This window comes from Pinus tabuliformis, chromosome J, assembly GCF_031772625.1.
Source record: "Pinus tabuliformis cultivar Carrire ecotype Pingquan chromosome J, CPIR1, whole genome shotgun sequence".
Classification (NCBI taxonomy): Eukaryota; Viridiplantae; Streptophyta; class Pinopsida; order Pinales; family Pinaceae; genus Pinus; species Pinus tabuliformis.
The window spans coordinates 1181261684-1181281217 of record NC_142295.1 but is presented as its reverse complement, the minus strand read 5'-3'; the positions used below and the strand labels follow the sequence as shown (position 1 = coordinate 1181281217).

Below are 19534 nucleotides of genomic sequence, written 5' to 3'. Positions count from 1 at the left end.
ATAAATGCACTAGCTTTCCTTTGTAAAATACACATATCCGCATGCAATAAATAATGACTAACACATTAGTTTTGTTTAGAGCAATGCATGTCTTTGTGCATACAATAGATTTTGTAAATAGCTCTATCTTGGGAAAGATGTTTTTTAAAATGGACTTGCATTTGCATGCATGATAATGATGTCTATCATGTTAGCTTTGCCTTAGAAGGGGGCATGTATTTTTATGTATTATAATAATATCTATTGTATTGGAAAGATTACTTAGTTACATGCACAAAGAAGAAGCTAAGGGGCTAGCTCTCTTTGAATAAGTTTTTATCTAATTACATGCACGAAAAGCAAAGATAAGTTGCTAGTATCCTTTAAATGAAATGAATGGTTACAGTGGTTTCCTTTGGATATGAATGTGTGTTGGTGTGAGAATGATCATAGCAACATGGTAATTATTTTGACATGCTTGATAATTATCTGTTTATACATGCACAATGTTGTTAGAAGAAGCATGTTGTGATATTTTATTTACATCTCATGTATGCACATGAATAGATGTTAAAAGATCACTTTTAAAGACTAATTATTGATTGATTAATACTCTATCTAATCATGTTACCAAATCTTGTTGACGACAACAATGACAGGAAAGGATGGTGATTTGTGCCAAAAATAAATTATGTTTAACATTGTGGTAGATAAGAACTAACAATCCATGCTCATGAGTACAAGCTATAGGATAGTCCACTGATGGAACAATCATGCCACAAGGATATACAGAGTGGTGATTTATGGGTAAATGGTTTCATGACAATTGTAATAGCTTTTAGTTAGGTGCGTGGTATTTTAATGATATTTAATTGTAATATTTTATAACAATGGATAAGGGATGGACTCCCTTATAAGACATTGAGTGAGGGGTGAACACCCTCATGAGCGTTTAATAATAAAATTAAATGTTTGTTGGTTTTCACCCTACAGGGTTCCCGGGTATATATGTGTTGAATTATGTGATTGATTATTGTGTCAGTTTGATGATGTTGATTTCTTTCCTGATGTGATGTTCATAATGTCAAGTACGTAATTAATTAATCTGGTTAAAGGAATCATTAAATAGATGCAAAATGCATCATACAGTTTATGTTAATATACTACAACAATGATTATTAATAGTTATGCAACTTACTATTCCTCTACTGAAAGTTACTCTATGTATTGATGAACATTCTATCTAATGGTTAATGAGGATTTAAAATAGTGATTTGGATAATTACTTGTGGGTAATTTGTGTAAAAAAATTCTAACTCCCTGTATTTTCATGTGAGGTCACCGTGGATGTTACAATGCCACATTTGGCAGATCGGCCTACCGCCTCTATCATCTCCGTCAAATCCTCATCATTCATTAGTACATTGCAGCTTTCGTCGTTGTCATCGCGAGTAGCGATAGAGAATCACAGGAATGTCTTGAGATCCTCTATGATCACAATCTCGTCTCCATCTTTGTCCATCACATTAAACGCTTCCTTCAATGCCCACATCTCATTACCATCAGAATGCAATCTATTGTCTTTAATTTCTTGAATTTACAGCATATTCAGATGGAGAATCCAGCGAAATTCCTCAAAATCCATAGATCCGCTATTGTTTGTGTTGGAAACAGATATCATGGCCTCCATTTCCTCTTTTCTCAGACCCTTCCCCAAGAAGAAGTAACTGCCACTGAAGAAATGTTGGAGATCCAACAAACTAATTTTATCGTCGTCGTCTTTGTCCAATACACTGAAGGCCTCCTTCACCTTCCATGGTTCCTTCGTCCAAGACTTTATTTCTGATGGCGGCTTCCTCCTACTTCTGCTTGGAGGACACATGACTAGCAATATCAAATCAAATTGTTGGGAAAGCAATTGGTATTCGAGTCCAAATATTAATTGAGGGGCGAAGATCAATTGAGGGGAGCATTGTATTTATACATAAATGTGAGAGGTTGGGTATCATCAGCACTAACGTATGCCCCATGGATTTTGTCCTTATGTGGTTAGTACTAACCTAAGGGTTTTCATGGGACTCAAATCTCATTTTATGGTTCATCCGGCTTCCACGTGGTTTCAAACCTCGAGTTATGATGCACGTGGTTTCTTTTCCTTGGCCCTAGTGCAACATTCTCGAAACATATGAAAAGTTTCAGCAAACAAATATATTTTGGTGCCCATTTATATGATTTTAAGGTAATATAAAAAACAAACAAACAAACAAACAATTTATACGATTTTGATTCTAAGCAAACCACTTTTCCAAAAAAGATAAACTACCATTCTCCAAGGAGGAGAAGTTTGACGACCTTAAACTACCATTCTCCAAGGGGGGAACTTCGATGACCTTAAACTACCGTTCTCCAAGAGGGGGAAACTTCAACAACCTTGTTTACTAATGGGGAGATGTGGTTGATCACATTAGATTTCCTAATCTCAAATATTAGTATAAACTTGTTTGGGTTTTTATTTTATGGTATGTGCTAATTTTACACTACGCTAATATTTAAATACAAATAAATATAAAAATAAAAATAAAATTAATATCGATAAATAAATATAAATACGAAATTAATTTAAATACATAAATATAAAATATTTGTACATTTTTTATACTAAATAATATATCATTGAATATTTTAATCTCGTTCAAGAGGTTAACACTACCTTAAAATTTAAATTCTTTTAAATATAAAATTAAAATTAATGTGAATATAAATATATATGATTGAATGTTTTAATTATAGGAATTTTTTTCAATTATACTATGTATTTCTATTTCTATAAGGGTATATAAAATTATTTTACTTTATTCTGGTTCAACATAGGTTTAAAAAAATTCATTTGATTTCATAAGAAATTTTCTGCTTCCAACCCTTTTAAGGTGCAGACATTTCTTCATATTTTTTTAATCTAAAAAGTTCTTACATAGAGGAACTTGATCCATGCTAAGTGAATTATTAGTCTTTCTAGGTTAATCTAGTAAAGGAATATTCATCTTCCAAACTAAATACATTAAGAAAGTTTTGAAGAAATTTAGGATGGAAAAATGTGCACCTAACAACATAATTATGGGCACGAGATGCAAGTTGAGCAAAGATGATGAATTATGTGGTGCAAATAAAACTATGCATAGGTCAATGATTGGTATATTACTATATTTGACAACATCCATATAAGATATTATGCAAGGAGTAGGATTTGTTACAAGGTTTAAATCTATACCAAAGGAGACTCATGTGTGAGCAGTTAAGAGAATATTTAGATATTTGAAAGGAAATTTGGACTTTGGCCTCTGGTATTTAATAAGCAAAGACTTTACTTTAACAACATATATGGATGCAGATTGGGAAGGAAGTGTAGATTACAAGAAAAGTACAAGTGGAGGAGGACTTTTTCTGGGCAATTTTTTGGTATCATGGTTGAGCAAGAAAGAAACTTCAATATTCCTATCCATGGGAAAATTTGAATACATTTCAACAAAAACATGTTGTACTCAATGCCTTTGGATGAAGCAAAATATTAATGATACCATAGTAGAATATGATCAACCAATATCAATTGTTTGTGATAATACAAGTGTTATCAACATTTCAAAGAACCCTTTGATGCATTCAAACACAAAACACATTCCCATCAAGTATCACTTTTTAAGAGAGTGGGTAACTAAACTAAGTGTTACAATCGAATACATTTCTACCAAGGAACATGTTGCAGATATATGTACCAAGCCTCTTCCCAAGGAAACTTTTGAATATTGTGGAGTACTAAAGAAGGTATGTTTTTGGTAATTATTTTAGCATCTTTTCATTAGAACTTATAAACCTTTTGCATCATGAACTAGGTAAATGATAAGGAATTGTAATAAAACCTGTAAGATTAATATGCAGATCAAAAACACTGACAATTGTCATTTTCTTATGCAGGAAAAAGGAAAAACAAAGGACTGCTGTTCCAAAGGAAAGGACAAGGTTGGTTTAACCGTTGTCCCTTTGACGGGGAACCGTATGCAAAAAAAGCAAACCAAATCAAATCATATCAGCCCTGGAAAGGAAGTGGAGATATCGGCTCGACACAAGAAAGAAAAGAACTAACGGTTCGGCGAATCCCTCAAAATCCTTTGATCCTGAGGGATCGCTGCTTTAACTATTTTTGCACCTAGATATCTCCGCCTTCACCACTATAAAAGGGGCAGCATTGTTAACCCGAGGAGTCTGTTATGTTTTATGTAATTTCTCTTAAGATTGAGACTTTGATCATCGAGCCTCGTTGAGAACTAATCTACTGTAATTCCGTCTTATGCATTAATACAAACTTGTTCACTGTTTCATCTCTGAGTCTGAAATAACTTCAAGCGGTGTACCCCTGGAGGCTAAGGGCCCGGCCCTGGAGGAACACTTGCTCCTGTATTATTACTTTTGGTATATGCGTGGTTTGCTTATCAGCGTTATTTGGTAATCTGATATGTTCTGTTAGTTTACATCACACGCTCTGTTATGTTTGATTTATTGAAGTTTATGAAGACATAACCATTGTATTAATTTTGCAATGTATTACTGTTCTTTTAAGTGCTGATATAATATCGTCGGTCTTTACAGAATACTGTCGCTTACAGAGTATCTGTGTGTACACTTATTTCATTGGTATTATTGAACTCATCTTAGGGATTATTTTCTTTGCGATTGTTGAATCTATAGACATTGTTGTTCCATTCTGAAATACAGTCGTATTCTTTATAACTGAGATTGATAACCAGATTACCAAGGTCAGCTTTCTATTAAAGTGTGCCATGTGCATGTGTGAATGATTTTCAAGTGTTGTTCTATAATCCATCATTAATCAGTGTTGTTCCATTTTTGTGTGTTGTTCAATTCGTCCTTAAAAGTGAAGGATTGCCATTTGATTCCTGTAGGTCACGATTATTGCATTTGATCTTGTAGACTAAGGTGTTACTACTTGTTAGACTTAATTGTTGTTACAGTTTCCTGTTTGCTGTTCCATTTCAGGTTTGTTGTTCTATTTCTTATTTGTTGTTCCATTTCTTATCTGCCGTTCCATTTCCTGTCATTTGTTATTTTGGTGTGAAGAATGATCTAAGGTTGTAGTGAGCATTGACATTTACTGTCTGGCTCCCAGATCCACGATCTGTTCTCTGATTTCCTTTAGTTCCATCAGTTTACAAAGGGATGAGTTACTGCTACTAAACCCTTGACTGATAAATTGCTTAGTTTTCTGAATGTGTGGTTTAGTCTTTCAAAGTAGTTTGCTGTAAACAAGCATCCATTTACTCCTGTATTTTTGAGCACTGTACTACTAGCATTACTCTGGCAAATGATAGCCTCAGACTGAGACACTCTTTGAAATAACAAAACGTTCCTGGGTTGACAAACTAATGTGAGGTAATTAGAGGTGAAAGAGACCCTTTTTATAGCTCGACATTTTGGCGTCGTTGCCGGGGAAAGAGTGTAGCCATTTGTTTCTTTTCAGAGTAGTGTAAGAACCTGCTAGGGAAGAATCGGGTTTTAAAAATGGAAGGTAATAACCTACGTGTAGAGCATGTAACAGCCCTGCTCCCCTGCCCGCTTTCCTACAGATTTTTTGTTGTTTTGTTTGGATAGAACCTAGCAGTTGATTTGTGTGCATGACTAAGCAGAAAAAGCCAGAAAAGAATCCCAAACCTCTACTCAAGCCAGAAAAAGCTAAGGGGCCGGTGACCCTTGGCCGATCAACCTTCATAGACGAAATCTTCAAGAAAGCAGAATCTCAGCCTTTAGTAGGACCCAAGAAAGTTATTTCTAGACAACCTACTAGTTCCCTTTAGGCCACAGGATCACTATCTGTAGCCTTTGCTGAGGTGCATAGTCAAACTGAAGAGCAGGACTTTCAAGAAATTGAAAATTCTACTCCAGAACTATTTTGCAAGAAGGGAATTTCAGCAATCTTTGTGAAGGAGGAGGAGAGACAGGGGAAACCGAGGAATCGAGGTCTCCTCTTGGGTCAACTCAACCATTGAACAGCCTAGACAAGGGAAGTACTGCAAAAATCATTTTTTGAAGAAACTCAAACATTAGGCACTCTCATTATCCCAGATAGATGAAGTGCTATCAAAATCATTCCTGTTAAAGCCATTCCCTCTCAACCTAGGAATACCCTCCTATATATCCCAGAAGGTTATTGGCATATATTCGACCAAATGGCTCAGAACCAGCCAAACACCCAAACCTCTACATTGCAATACCCCATAGTGGATACTGCAGCAAATGTGCCTATGAAAGCAATCCCTCTTCAACATATCCCTACATTCCACGGTCTTATATCAGAAGATCCGGATGCATTTCTATTTGAGTTTGATGTGCTGTGTAGGGGATATGATTATACCACCGACCCCCAGAAATTGAAATTATTTCCCTCTACATTAAAAGGGGCTGCCTTAAGATGGTTTATGGGATTAGGTGGCGGGGTTATAAATAACTGGGATCAAATGAAAGAATCTTTTCTAAAAAAATATCAGGACTATTGCAGGTCTAGAGAACTGAAGGACGAAATATTCCATATGGTAGGTAGACCAAATGAAACAATAGAGGAGTATGTGGAACGTTTTCAGTATAATCTTCAAAGATCTCCTTATGCATCACTACCTTTACCTGATAATGTGTTGAAAACAACATTAATTAGGGGCATGAAGGAACAATGGATTGAAACATTAAACATTATGGGAAAAGGAGATATTTATCAGGAAAAATTTGCTGACATTATTGATTTATGTATCAGGAGCTCAAGAGGTAGCACAAGAATAAAACCAGTAGAACATGATCGGTTTGTAAGAGATAATAAAATTTCAACAGAAGGAGTAACACGTGTAGAAATTGGAAATTTATTGGAAAATTTTAAAACTGATATACTAGGGACACTAACTACAACTTGATATTATGCAGGCCAAACAGAAGCAAATGGAGGCAGAACAGAATTTGGCGATATTCTGTCCCGATGCAGGAAGAAACATAGCCATAAGGAATGTCCACTAGATACAGCCCAAACATGCGCCATCTGCACAAAAGATCACCTTACGGAAAGTTGTCCCTCACTTCTCAGATTTAAAGCAGTATATAAGGAAGCAGAAGAAGAGCCAGAATCGATGTATCTGCTCAACCAGTGCCGTCAGTGGCAGCCGCAACAGTCTGGTATGTTTTCGGACCCAACTTCTTCTTTTCAGTCTCCACAGTATAATGCTCAACAATATAATATGTGGCAAAATCAACCTCAACCTTCGTTTCCAAATTGGTCACCACAATCGTTTCCTTCATCAACCCCGTGGCCGAATCAGGCAAGCCAATCTAGTTGGCCGAATTTTCCCTATGCCCCACCATATTGGCAAAGTAACGCATACCCAGCACAATGGACTCCCCCTACTTCACAAAGTCCAACCTGGCAGACAAACTGGCAAAGACCGATGCATCAGCCAGTAGGAACCATTCTGCTCCCTCAACCTACACTGCCAACCTTACAACAAAATCCCCAGTCTAATCTGAGACTGCAACTCCTAGCCCAACCCAACCCCAATCCAAATAACAGACCGGTCCAATCTGTCCAAATAGTAGAAACATCAGAAATAGGAGCCGATCTGAGGGAGTGTAATGATCTTCAGCTAAGATCTGGGCGTATTATTGAAATTGAGGGAGATAAGACAACCCATGTTGAAAATCAGTTACCCAGAGAACAACTGTCACAAGAAGAGGATGTGAAAAAACAACAAACTCATAACCAAGAAACCACATCCTCTCCCTCGTTCCCAGAATGATTAATCATACCCCGGCCTACACAATATTCTGATTTTGACATTCTGGGAGAACTACAAAATTTGTACATAAAAATTCCATTCCTCCAAGCAATTCAAGACATTCCGATATATGCAAATACTATCAAAGAATTGTGTGTAAAGAAACCAAGGAGGAATATAGCAAACAATCCAAGAGTCCAAGTAGTTGGCACTCTATCTAACTTATTATTAGGAAAAGAAACGCCCATTAAATACGAAGATCCAGGAAATCCAACAGTCACCATAAAAATTTATGGTCAAACCTTCCCCATTGCCTTAGTTGATCTAGGAGCAGCAATTAACATCCTAACAACTACTACTTGCCAAAATCTAGGCATTACATCTGTAGAACCCACCTCTACCTTACTAGAACTGGCTGACCGATCTGTGGTTAGGCCAGAGGGCACACTACATGATGTCATGGTATCTGTTGACTCCTGGGAATATCCAACCAATTTTTTGATAATAAATCCCAAAAGCCGACTTGATGGACACCCATTGATTTTAGGTAGACCTTGGCTTGCAACTGCCAATGCCTATATTGGCTGCCGACAAGGCAATATGACCATAACGAGAGGAGAAAATATCAAGAACTTAGCTTTATATCCTCCAGCACAACCAAGTGTCACAATAATCAAAACTAATAAGCACCTTGTATCATACCTTACTGATAACATTAGATCTCCATTAACTATACAAGAGGCACTTGATTTTAAAGACCAGACAGAAGACGATGCCACTAATAATTTTATTAGTCAAACTGAACTCAGATCCCGCACACAATGTCACATGATAGAGACAACATTCGATAACGAATTAGAAGAAGATCCTCTTAAAGATACACATGATCAAACAATACCTGTTACCTCTGTTGCAAATAGTAAAATTGTGGAAATCGAACCGGGAAAAACCTTAAACATTAATTCCAACCTCACCTTCGAACAAGAAATGAAGCTCATCCATTTGTTGAGGAAATATAAACAAGAATTTTCATGGGACTACCCTGATATGAAAGGAATTGACCCCCAATTATGTACACACCACATTTACATAGAAAAAGATGCGAGACTTGTTCGCCAACCTCAAAGGAGACTTAACCCTCATCTAAAAGATGTGGTAAAAGATGAACTTCAAAAACTTTAAGATGTCAATTTCATCTATCCTATCTCCGATAGTAAATGGGTCTCTCTGCTTGTGGTGGTACCAAAAAAGAATGGGAAATGGAGAATTTGTGTGGACTACAGAGAACTAAATAAAGCAACACAAAAATACCACTTCCCTCTCCCATTCATCGATCAAGTATTAGACACTTTGGCAGGAAAGAAATTCTTTTCTAAGAATTTCTTTCCTAGATGGCTTCAGTGGATACAATCAGATTCAGATTGCCCCTGAAGACCAAGACAAAGCCACTTTTACTTGTCCTTGGGGAACATTTGCCTACAGAGTGGCTTATGCAATGCTCCTGCCACATTCCAAAGGGCTATCCTCAGCATTTTCGCAGACTTAATAAATGAAGGACTTGAAGTATACATGGATGACTTTACACCATACGGAGAGCATTGGATACACTGGAAAAAATCCTACAACGCTGCACTGCTACCAGACTTTGTTTAAGCCATGAAAAATGCTATATGATGATGACTGAATGACTTATTCTAGGACGCTATATTTCAGCAGCTGGCATTCAGGTAGACCCAACCAAAATCCAAATAATTTTTCTTATTCCTACCCCTACCACTCAAACGGAGGCAAGCAATTTTCTTGGATTTTATGGTTATTATAGGAGGTTTATAGAACATTTTTCGCATATTTCTGCACCTTTGTATGCACTAACAGGTAATGTTGATTTTCATTGGACAGAAAAATGTGAACGTACTTTTCAGGATCTGAAGAAGCTGGTATCCACAGCCCCAGTCCTTCGAGGACCAAATTGGGATTTTCCATTTCAGATATCATCTGATGCCTCAGATACAGCCATTGGAGTAGTCCTTGGGCAGGAAGAGGATAAAAAACCATATGCAATTTATTATATTAGCAAAAATTTATCCCCTGCTGAAATAAATTACACTGTCACTGAAAAAGAATTTCTAGCTGTAATACACGATGTCAATAAGTTCAGACATTACATTACTGGATATTCTGTTATCTTGTATACAGATCATTCTGGCATAAAATATTTAGCAAACAAGCCTATCACGAATGGCAGAATAACTAGATGGCTGATTTTATTGCAATGATTTGATATTACAATCAAGGATCAACCTGGAAGAGAAAATCCTATAGCTAATTTTCTCTCAAGAATGCCAAAGCCAATTGATGCAGCAGCAGTTAAAGATCAATTACCAGAGGAGCATTTGTTTGTTGTTGCCGTTAAAACACCCTGGTATGCTGATGTTTCCAATCACCTAGCAGTAGGTAAACTACCGAAACATCTAACCCCTAATGAGCGGAAACAGATTGTTCAGCGAAGTGCTCGATTCTCTTAGGTTGGAGGCTACCTGTTCCACATAGGGGCAAATATGCATATCAGAAGATGCGTTCGTGAAGATGAAATCTTTGACATTTTAAAAGCCTGCCATGATGGACCATGTGGCAGACATTTCGCCAATCGCAGAACTAAACATAAGGTGTTGCAAACAGGGTATTATTGGCCTACAATTTTCAAAGATGCAAAGAAATTAGTCCAAGCTTGTGACAGTTGCCAGAGAGCAGGATGCCTTGGTCAGTCCACTGAGATGCCCCTGAACCCATAGCTAGTCATTGAACCATTCGAACGATGGGCCCTTGATTTCGTTGGACCAATTAACCCACCCTTGAATTAGAAAACATATATTTTGGTGGCAACAGAATATGTCACCAAATGGGTTGAAGCAGAAGCATTGCCGAGAGCTACAGAAGATTCTGTCATACAGTTCTTGTTCCACATATTTGTGCGTTATGGCTTTCCAAGAGATATAATTACAGATGATGGACCACAATTTGCTGGGAACAAGATAGCTGCAACACTCAAAAACCATCATGTCCAGCATAAAATCACTACTCCATACCACCCACAGGTAAATGGTCAGGTAGAAAGCATCAATAAAATAATAGAAGAAATCCTAACAAAAACCATTGCATCACATAGACGTGATTGGGCTGCCAGACTACCAAAAGCACTGTGGGCTTACAGAACAACATGGAGAAGTACCACTGGTTACTCACCTTATCAATTAGTGTTTGGAAAGCAACCCATTTTTCCCATAGAATTCAAAATCCAAACATTGCGAACAACACAGGAAGTTGGCTTAGATTTAACTGAGGCACAGATTAATCGATTACAGCAGATCAATGAGCTCGATGAAATCAGGCTCTCTGCACTCCAAAACACTGCACTGATCCAACAACAGTGAGCTAAATGGCATGATGCTCTCATTAAAAATAAAGACTTCCATGAAGGAGACTGGGCACTTTTGTACGATTCCAGGTTTCAGGACTTTCCCGGGAAACTCTAGACTCGTTGGTTGGGACCATACGAAATCCAGAAGGTACACGACAATGGTACTCTTACTCTAATCACTATTGACGGTTCTGGATATGCCTTCAAGGCAAATGGCCACCGAGTTTGTCTTTATCGCAAACCACTCACTCGGGAGTCCTTCTGCCAGCAGCTACGCCAAGACTCTGATATGGAAATTTTGGGGGAGGGAGAGAAGTCTTCCTCACCTGTGATTCATTAAGTCATTTGTTTCTTTCTACACTTTGTACATAATTTCTTTGTTTTGTTGAATTATTTTTGTATTAACACCTTGCTGTTACTTTTCCGAACAACAACAATTTTTATTTTTATTTTTTCCATTTCTCAAAGGGACAACATTTCCATCTTGTTGTTCCTTTTTCAAAGGAACAACACCTTTTGGATCAGCCATTCATTTTGCTTTAATTTTGTTCTTTTTCTTTACTTTGTGCTTTCTGCTATTCCTTTTCCAAAGGAACAACACTTTTGCTTTTTGTTGTTCCTTTTCTAAAGGAACAACACTTTTGATTTTTGTTGTTCCTTTTCCAAAGGAACGACATTTGTGTGTTCTATTGTTCCTTTTCCAAAGGAACAACATTTTCAATTTTTGTTGTTCATTTTCCAAAGGAATGGCATTTGTGTGTTCTGTTGTTCCTTTTCCAAAGGAACATAATTTTCGATTTTTGTTGTTCCTTTTCCAAAGGAACAACATTTGTGTGTTTTGTTGTTCCTTTTTCAAAGGAACGACATTTGTGTGTTTTGCTGTTCCTTTTCCAAAGGAACGACATTTGTGAGTTTTGATGTTCCTTTTCCAAAAGAACGACATTCGTGTGTTCTGTTGTTCCTTTTCCAAAGGAACAACATTTGGGTTTTTGCTGTTCCTTTTCCAAAGGAACAACATTTTTGATTTTTTTGCTATTCCTTTTCCAAAGGAACGACATTTGTGCTTTCTACTCTTCCTTTTTCCAAAAGGAACACCACTTGTATTCTTTTGCTCTTCCTTTTTGAAACAGCAACATCCTCATATTCCTTTTCCTTATGCTTGCTCCCCTCGCTGTTATAAATTAAGGATGTTTACTGTTCCTGTTCTTTCAAGTCTTTTGGAATACAGCTATGCACTTACGCAATGGATACAAAATCACAACATGCTGAAATCGAAGAATTATAAAATCGCTATTTTTATAAGAAATTGCTTTGAATTGGTAAGAGGACAGAGGGAAGGAAACATTTATCCATTATCTTTTGTTGTCATTGTTTCACTAACTCTGCTCTGATTGGTTATCTTTATCATGTTGGTTCTTTTTAATCCTCTTTGATGATTATTCAGGAATAAAGAGCAAAGGGTTTATATCTTCCTATTGAGATGTTAAGACTTCTTCCACCATTCCTACTCTTAAGGAGTGTTGAACCACCCTTTCTGTATAAATCAAAAAGTACTTTATGAAAAGAAAGAAAAAAGAGCAAACTGATTGTTTATATAAGTTGTCAAATGCAGGATAGGGGGTCACATCAAGAGCCAGCCTACCATGATCATGAGGAAGAAAGTGAAGTGGCATTCCCACTATGGCCACCACACCAGGGATATGGTCCAAAAGGTATATCAAATAAAATAACCCTTGGAACAAGAGGTCTCATCACGATCCGGCCTGCCCACTTTTCGCTCCTTCCTCGTGAATGGCATTATGGCTAACTGGTCACCAAGCCAGCATAATGGCCTACATTTTGACATCACACAACATTTCCTAAGCATACACAAAGGATCATGGTTCCATGGGTGAAATAAACAACTCTGCCAAGGTTATGGACACATGTTGGCAGCAGAGCACTGTTAATGGTATTGAAGTCACATTATTTACACCAATAGGTAGGTATCAACACCCTTCTGTTTCTTATACCTTAGTAATAAATCACATAAATGTATATCATTTCCCAAACCATACAACACATGAAAATATATTATCACCAATCATGACAGAACGATTGATAATGACCGCATAAGACTCGGTATGCACGGCAAATGTCCTATCCTCCCAGTCTCCATCATATCACAGCAGTCTCTTACATATTAAGCGATCCAACTTTACACCTCGATTTTAGTAATCTACTAATTTTGTAAACATGGCATATTGCCATACGCTGTTCCTTTATGACTCTACTTCAGAACAGAACGGCACGCCGCTCCTTTATTTGACGGCCGGGACGGCCTATCACATTGCGGGGGGAGGTTAACCTCATCATGCCTGGATTATGTGTAAAACCGATGTTCGGGAAATTGCATACTTGGGAATAGCACGGCTCAACGGTATACTATTTTTTATTTTTTTGCGTGGCTTGCTGTTCCTAAGCCATTTCCATAGTATGCTCTGTGGCAGTAGTAAAGCCCTTTAGATTTTGTGCGAGTCCTGCGTCTGTCAGCCTCTCTGTGTTTTAACAGATGTTGTTCCATTGTCAAATTCTGAGATTTTACATCAAAGCATAAACATGGGGGGAAGATCGATTCAGAGAGAGCCATAGGTGCTAACAGTCTCTAATGCTGCACGGGAAATCCTGGCAACAGCAGGGTGGCTAACTTATCTCAATCGCTTACAAGAATCCAACGAGATTGTAGCAATTGAATTCTTGCAGAACTTGCAAGAGGATCACTCCACAGTGAGGGGGAGACACATAGCAGTAATCGATGACATAATCGCAGAAGTCTCGGGACTACCAGCTGCTGGACTTGTATGGACGTTAAAGAAGGAGAGATTGCAACAGATCATAAAAACCTTCCAGGAGGAAGGCCAGAGCCTGAAAATTAGAGGAAAGGGGGTTCTACCAGCAACATTAGGAGAACCATGGGCGGAATTGGCAAAGACCATTCAAAGCTACATCACCTGCGAAGGAAAAAAAGACGTGGTAAGACCACGACACCTTAAACTTTTAGTTGTATTAAAGCAAAAATGCTCTGTAAATTTACCTGCATTTTTGAATTCATTACTTCATGACGTTGCACGGAGCATGAAAAAGGCACAGGATGTAGAATCAGTTGTTAGCCATCATGGTGATACGGTTAATAGTTAGCCATAGCCTTACCCAGTAGCAGAGCAGCTGGGAAGAGCTAATCGCCATGATAGATGGAGGATTGACTGTTATATACCTAGGGGGGATAATATGGGGTACCAAGGGAGGTACCCAAGGTAATAATGTAATAATGGGATGGGCCATAGTAATAAATAAGGTGGTTAACCCATGTCATGTAAGGGACCACAAGTAGTTAATAATAATGTAATGGGCCCATGGTATTAGTTGATGGTATGAGGAAACCATGGTAATGATGCATGGTATTGTATGTATGAGGCCTATATAAAGGCTAGAGACTCCACATATGAAGATGAAGAGAAGTATTCTTGTATGAACATGCATATGGATTGTGGAGTGTTCTCCTTCCTTAAGGAGTGAATGTATGGTGTTGCCCTACCATAAGGGTTTTGATAATAAAGAGAATCATTTCTATCTATATTCAAATCTTGTTATTTCTTGGGTTTATTTGCATTGTCTTATATTTCATATCAGATCTATAGTATTTCTGGGTTAGATCTACAACAATTGGTATCAGAGCTACAACAAGTGGTATCAGAGCTCTTTCTTGGGCAAACCATGGAGAAAATTTTTTTCATTTTTGCAGGGTTTCTCGGGTGGCGAATTTGCAGATCAGATCTGTACGTTTTGGTTTAAGATCTGCAGAATCTAATTGCAGATCTGTATTCCTTGTGAAAAAATAACCGATTTCAAAAAAAAAATCGGTTGAATCGGAGTCCGGATGAAGGAGATATCGCTGATCTAAAAATCAGTGGGGTTGCAGAGAATTTTTAGGGCCAGCGAATTTGCGGCGCAGATCTGGATGTCCTGGTGCCAGATCTGTAAGATCTAATTGTAGATCTGGAATCCTTGTGACAAAACACCTGATTTCAAAAAAAAAATCAGGCGAATCGGAGTCCGAATGAGGAAGATATCGCTGATTTAAAATCAGCTCTTTTTTCAGAAATTTTGGGTGACAGCGGGAAAGTTGCAGCGCAGATCTGGAATTCTAGTGCCTGGATCAAAATTTCTATCACATGGGCAGATGCAGAATGGTTGTTCCATTTCCAAAAATAGGTTATAATAGAGATTCTGAGCAATATTGACGAAACTGTGACAATTTCAAATTTTTGCCAAGTAAGTGAATTTTTCTCAAACCCTCTTCATGGAGAAGCTATATTTTACATGGAAAGATAATGGTCTTACTATTGGAGAATTCATACAAAGAATAAAGTCCGAATATGGGATATGCTGGAAAACTGTAGTACGGTTTAATTTGAGAGATGAGGCTCTAAAATGGCAGTCATCACTTGACTACCAGCAGTTGATCAAACTTTCAGATGCAGAATTTGAAAAATTCTTTTTGGACAAATTGTCTCGGGCTAGAAAAAAGGAGAATGAGACACATAAGGGTTTAATTGCTACGGGTGTCTCCTTATTGCAGGTTCATGGATTGATTCAGAAGGAGAAAATCATTGTATATATAAATCCGAGTTGCAAGCAAAATCTCATAAATATCAACTTAACAAAGAAATTGCAAGTCCCAGCAAAACAAATTGAACATACACAGGTTGATGATAAGGATGTTCAAATCTATAAGGATTTGAAGCTTTCTATGGATAAGTATGTGTTTCATGGTGATTTTTATGCTTCAGAGATGGATAATATCGATGTTGTTTTGGGATATCCTTGGATGGAATCAGTGGGTACTATCAATATTAATGTGCAGAAGAAATTCCTGAAGCTATGGTATAAAAAGAAGAAAATTACATTACAGGATATTTCCATCCATAAACAGGTAGAGCACATGGAGGCTGAATCAGAAGATGTTCAAGGGACTGACATATCAGATGATGAGCCATTGATGATCGACAATCAAACACAAACAGAGGCTGCAAAAGAAAAGGTTACAGGTGATGATACATCAGAGGAGGGCTCAGTGGTTGAAGTCATATTGACAAAGAAGACAGCACAACAGGCACCACAGCAAGGTGAAGTCAAGCAAAAGCCATCGTGGGTTAAAACTTCAACATATCATCACCCACATCACCCAGCGAGACAACCATCAAGATGGAAACCAAGTCGTCACATGACGGATCGCGAGGAGAGAAGATCCACCCACTGCACATCAACACAGAAGAGCTGCCACGGTCAATTTCCATCTCAAGCGAGCGAGGCACCAGCGAGATCGAGGGTTCACCTTTCTCTTGGATGGCTAGATGCACGTGCATGGTATCAGTGGACTACTCTTTTGAGTAGATCTTATTATTTGTGTTCTTCCCATGTTTCGGGGACGAAACATGCTTAGGGGGGTGGAATGTTATATACCTAGGGGGGATAATATGGGGTACCAAGGGAGGTACCCAAGGTAATAATGTAATAATGGGATGGGCCATAGTAATAAATAAGGTGGTTAACCCATGTCATGTAAAGGACCACAAGTAGTTAATAATAATGTAATGGGCCCATGGTATTAGTTGATGGTATGAGGAAACCATGGTAATGATGCATGGTATTGTATGTATGAGGCCTATATAAAGGCTAGAGACTCCACATATGAAGATGAAGAGAAGTATTCTTGTATGAATAGGCATATGGCTTGTGGAGTGTTCTCCTTCCTTAAGGAGTGAATGTATGGTGTTGCCCTACCATAAGGGTTTTGATAATAAAGAGAATCATTTCTATCTATATTCAGATCTTGTTATTTCTTGGGTTTATTTGCATTGTCTTATATTTCATATCAGATCTATAGCATTTCTAGGTTAGATCTACAACATTGACCACACCATCCCCAAAACATAAACATGCCACCAGTACACTTGAGCGTCCAGAAAAACGAAGGAAATCGGTCTGACTAGCACGGCTTAAGGGAAGGAAGGAAAAATCCCAAGGAGATATCAGCCAACCAGTAGAGATAGATGATACAGGGGATGAACAACCCCCACAATTAGAAGGAGAGGAAAATGAGGAAGGAGAAATGCAGGAAAACGAGGAAGGAGAAACGGAGGAAGAAACCGAACAACCTAAGCAGGAGAAGGAAACAGAACAGCAAGAAGGCAACACATTGCAGAATCCATTGAGAGAAGATGAATTGGCCAAAATCCTGGCCAATATGGGCGAATATGGCCAACCCTCCAGCCCACCAGATCTCCATGATGAAGAAGAACCAAAAGAACACTTTGCTAAGGATAGAAATGCACCTGAAGAATTACATGCCGAGGAGGTAGAAGAGGAGAGCCATCATGTTCATGATGAAAATATGACAAGAGAGAGAAGTGATGCAGAATAGGAACAATCTGTTCCTAGCTAGACGACACCAGAAGAAATTCCGGAAGAAGGGGGGGCAGAAAAGGAAGTCACCCAAGAAATAACAGAACCAACTAGGGTTCTTGCCCAGGAGCAACAAAGAAGCACCCCAAAGAGAAAATCAGGGAATTGATCCAGGTTATAGTCCAGGCCGCAGTGAACAGTCTACTGTTCCTTCTAAGGAAATTGAGGAAATTAAGAAATTATGGAAAGAACAACAAAGACTACTAAATGTAATAGTTAAACTTCGACAACAGATAAGGATTTTGAAAACAAGGAAAAGGGTAAAAAGGACTTTGGGAGGGAAACATGCAACCACTCCAGCAAAACCCCTCAAAACAAAGGATCGAAGGACTAGAGTCCATCTTGTTGTTCAAAACGCTGCCGAAAATCAAGTTTTTGTTCCAAATGTTGTTGAGGAGCAGTCTACTATTCAAAATCAAAAGGAACAGCAGTTGACTGTTACCCATGTTGAAATACAAATGGATGATATATTGACCTGCGATAAAGAAATTCATACAGAGGCACAACCCTCAAGAGTGATACAGGCCATGAAAGCAAGACAACACAATAGGAAAATTCAGGTAAATCTCTCAGTCTCCACCACCGTATGGGAAAGTGATCCTAGAACAGTAACCCTACGAGAGGGTTTGACGCAAGCTCAGCAAGCAGCAAAAAAGCTCATAGAGCAAACGGTCCCTTGAGAAAGGTATGAAGAGCTACAACAACAGCTAAGGAACATCAATCTATCCGAAAGCCAGGCCTTTGAAGGGTGGCAGAAGAAAAAGTCGCGAAGGTAACTCGTAGGTTAGATATAATTATCAAGTAGATGGATACCTTATGTTCTTTGTACAATGACGTCCTAGCATGTGGAGCCCCTGCTAAGAATTATGCCTTGTATTTAATGGAACGATATTTTCAATTGAAAATAAAGTCTGTTAAAGCAGGTGCTCCTATACAAATTAATACCATCGATGACTTTATAAACTGCTGTAAGCACTACGGGGTAAAAGTTCAAAGATTACTGTGTGAGTTTTATTTTCATAACCTTGTATTAGACCAGGAGACCGAGCTGAACCCTGGCCCTTTTGTTGGGGATATCCAATTACAGGCATTTATTTCATTTGGGGTTAATCAAATTAAATGGCTTAAAGCCTATAATGCTTTCCAAAGGCAAGAAAACGGATTATATTTGTGGGTAAGAGCTGAGCCTAGGGATCCAATACAGTTGTGGAGAGAACATAGGAACCTCATGAAGACTCCAGGTGTAATTGAAGCATTAGGACCCATTCATACAACAATCAATCGACAGGGAATAGAATAATTTTTCACTATCAAAGACCTTGCCATTGATGCGGCTAAATTTCGATAGCAAATCTCTAATCCGAATAACCAACTCAGGGAACCAATTAAGTATGAAAATTTTAAGTTAGCCACCAACTGCATGCACCTCTATGGCAAAGTCATTTTGAGGGCAAGGCCATCCTGGCTAGGATATAGGTTCCGGAGTCCAATTATTTGGCACCCTGCACCTGGGTATCAAGCCCTGTATGAGATGCCTGAGGGTCAGACAGGCCATTTCTTTGAACACCTAGTTATGCATCATGGCTGTAGACCTCCACATGAGATTCCATCTCCAACCTACTCTCTCATTGCCTTACATGTCAACAACAATGTTTTCATGAGGGCATGAAAAAGGGTAAGCAGGGGGGCATGTGGAGTACTAAAGAAGGTATGTTTTTTGTAATTATTTCAGCATCTTTTCATTAGAACTTACAAACCTTTTGCATCATGAACTAGGTAAATGACAAGGAATTGTAATAAAACCTATAAGATT

At 38.2% G+C, this 19534-nt stretch overlaps 1 pseudogene; it reads right to left on the bottom strand.

Moving 5' to 3' along the window:
- Positions 1-1291: 1291 nt before the first annotated feature.
- Positions 1292-1861, bottom strand: LOC149231286 (calcium-binding protein CP1-like; annotated as a pseudogene).
- Between the last annotated feature and the right edge of the window lie 17673 nt (positions 1862-19534).